The sequence below is a fragment of the Cryptomeria japonica genome, unplaced genomic scaffold, assembly GCF_030272615.1.
Source record: "Cryptomeria japonica unplaced genomic scaffold, Sugi_1.0 HiC_scaffold_97, whole genome shotgun sequence".
NCBI classification, from domain to species: Eukaryota; Viridiplantae; Streptophyta; class Pinopsida; order Cupressales; family Cupressaceae; genus Cryptomeria; species Cryptomeria japonica.
The window spans coordinates 154,427-157,500 of record NW_026728919.1 but is presented as its reverse complement, the minus strand read 5'-3'; the positions used below and the strand labels follow the sequence as shown (position 1 = coordinate 157,500).

General features: G+C 65.6%; 1 non-coding gene across 1 annotated transcript; it reads right to left on the bottom strand.

Moving 5' to 3' along the window:
- Positions 1 to 2,714: 2,714 nt before the first annotated feature.
- Positions 2,715 to 2,833, bottom strand: LOC131864865 (5S ribosomal RNA). Its single transcript, XR_009363592.1, has one exon. It is a non-coding gene; the product is annotated as a 5S ribosomal RNA (ribosomal RNA).
- Positions 2,834 to 3,074: the final 241 nt, after the last annotated feature.

Genomic DNA, 3,074 nt, shown 5'->3' with positions numbered 1-3,074 from the left:
GCAGCGCATCAAAGGTGCGCACCTCGCTGCCCACCTTGGTGTGCTCTGAGGTGCGCACCCGGGAGCGCTACGAAGTGTGCTCCAAGGTGCGGCGTGCACGTTGTCGGAGCCCGGTTTGCCCCGGGTGCGCACCTCGCCTGCACCTTGGCCGGGGTGGGCACCTTGGCTGGGTTTGCCCAGGGTGCGCTCCGAAGCGGGGTTACTGGAGCGCCCCCTCTTTTTTTGTCAGAGCGTTTGGTGGGGTTTCTCGCATTGGCTCTTCCCAGGCCCGGTTGTTGGGTGCGCTCCCACCCTGGCGCGCGCGAAGTTGGAAGTTGGGTTAATTGCCCGGGCGCGCACCTTCGCCAGGGTGGGCACCTTGGTGCGCACACCTTGGCTGGGCTGCGCACCAGGGCGGGCTCAAGATGGCACCAGCATTCCCTTTTTCTCACTATCTTTCAAAACGGAAATTTTAAAATCTCGTTTTTTTTTTGCCTTTTATGGAAATTAGTGAAGGCATCGCATCAAAGGTGCGCACCTCGCTGCCCACCTTGGTGTGCTCCGAGGTGCCCACCACGGTGCGCAACGCCGGTGCGAACCCGGGAGCGCCCCGATGTGTGCTCCAAGGTGCGGCGTGCACGAAGTCGGACCCCGGTTTGCCCCGGGTGCGCACCTCGCGTGCACCTTGGTGCGCACACCTTGGCTGGGTTGCGCGGCCTGGTGGGCACCATGGTGCGCACCAAGGAGCGCTCCGAAGTGTGCTCCAAGGTGCGGCGTGCACGAAGTCGGAGCCCGGTTTGCCCCGGGTACGCACCTCGCGTGCACCTTCGCCGGGGTGGGCACCTCGGCTGGGTTGCGCGCCCTGGTGCGCACCAAGGAGCGCTCCGAAGTGTGCTCCAAGGTGCGGCGTGCACGAAGTCGGAGCCCGGTTTGCCCCGGGTGCGCACCTTCGCCGCGGTGCGCACCATGGCGTGCACGAAGTCGGAGCCCGGTTTGCCCCGGGTGCGCACCTCGCGTGCACCTTCGGCGGGGTTGCGCGCCCTGGTGGGCACCATGGTGCGCACCAAGGAGCGCTCCGAAGTGTGCTCCAAGGTGCGGCGTGCACGAAGTCGGAGCCCGGTTTGCCCCGGGTGCGCACCTCGCGTGCACCTTCGGCGGGGTTGCGCGCCCTGGTGGGCACCATGGTGCGCACCAAGGAGCGCTCCGAAGTGTGCTCCAAGGTGCGGCGTGCACGAAGTCGGAGCCCGGTTTGCCCCGGGTGCGCACCTCGCGTGCACCTTCGCCGCGGTGGGCACCATGGCGTGCACGAAGTCGGAGCCCGGTTTGCCCCGGGTGCGCACCTCGCGTGCACCTTCGCCGGGGTGGGCACCTCGGCTGGGTTGCGCGCCCTGGTGCGCACCAAGGAGCGCTCCGAAGTGTGCTCCAAGGTGCGGCGTGCACGAAGTCGGAGCCCGGTTTGCCCCGGGTGCGCACCTCGCGTGCACCTTCGCCAGGGTGGGCACCTCGGTGCGCACACCTTCTCAATGTTTTCTTGCCTTTTCTGGAAATTGGTGAAGGCAGCGCATCAAAGGTGCGCACCTCGGTGTGCTCCGAGGTGCGAACCCGAGAGCGCTCCGAGGTGCCCACGAAGTCGAAAGTCGGGTTAATTGCATTGTTTTCCCCGGGTGCGCTCCGAGGTGCGCAACATCGGCGCGCACCAAGGAGGGCTCCGAAGTGTGCTCCAAGGTGCGCACGATGGCGTGCACCTCTGGTGCGCACGATTCGGAGCTCGGTTTGACCGGGGTGCGCACACCTTGGCTGGGTTGCGCACCTTTTGTGCGCTCCAAGGTGCGCACGAAGTCGGAGCTCGGTTTGCCCCGGGTGCGCACCTTCGCCAGGGTGCGCACCTTGATGCGCACGCCTTGGCTGGGCTGCGCACCTTGGTGGGCGCCATGGTGCGCACCTTTCGTGCGCTCCAAGGTGCGCACGAAGTCGGAGCTCGGTTTGCCCCGGGTGCGCACCTTGGTGGGCGCCATGGTGCACTCCGAGGTGCCCAAGATTGGTGCGCACCAAGGAGCGCTCCGAAGTGCGCTCCAAGGTGCGCGCGAAGTCGAAAGTTGGGTTAATTGTCCGGTTTGCCTCGGGTGCGCACCTTGCGTGCACCTTCGCCAGGGTGGGCGCCTTGGTGCGCACACCTTGGCTGGGCTGCGCACACCTTGGCACCCGCGTTTCCTTCATTTTAAATTTTTTTTTTTTACAATCTCTCAAGTGGGAAATTCTATAATCTCAACTTTTTTTGCCTTTTCAGGAAACTTTTGAATGGAGCGCATCATTGGTGCGCTCCGAAGTGTGCTCCAAAGCTCTCTCCAGCTGCGTGCACCTGCCCCGGCCGCGCACCCGGCCCCGCCCAGCTTCGCTCACCTGTCCCGGGCGTCTGGTGCGGAACCTTAGAGTAAGAAACATCACCGTGCACCTTGGCCAACGTGCGCGACTCGACCGAGCGCGCACTGGCCGAGGTGCACACCGATTTCACCTGGGTGCGCGCGCAGCACCTCGGGCGCACCGGGGTGCGCGCACAACGCCCGGGTTGCACCGTGGCCTGTGTGCTCGGGGCGCCTCGGGTGCGCGCTCGGTGTCGCCCCCGCGCGCGCGGTAGTGCGGGCAGCGCACCCCGGCCCGGCCCGGCCCCGACGAGAACGCAAACGGGCAAAAGGTTTATTCAAATAGCATTGCGACGCCCGGCGAAAAACTAAAAAAGGGTGCAACACCGGGACTTCCCGGGAGGTCACCCATCCCAGTACTACTCCGGCCCAAGCGCGCTTAACTGCGGAGTTCTGATGGGATCCGGTGCACTAACGCTGGTATGATCGCACCCGTTATGAGCTTGTCGCAGTGTGTACTTAGCAAACCGCGACCCACGTGCGAATCCACCCCGGCCACCCACCCCCGTCGAGGTGCACACCCTCCCTCGCGAAGTGCGCCCCGTTCGCCAAGTGTGAGCCCTGCCCGGGTGCGCGCACCTTGCTAGGGCGTCGGGTGTGCACCCGGCCCGGCCTACGTGCGTGCACCTGGAGGGGGCGTCGTGTGCGTGCAGTGTCCCGTCTGCAACGCGGTGC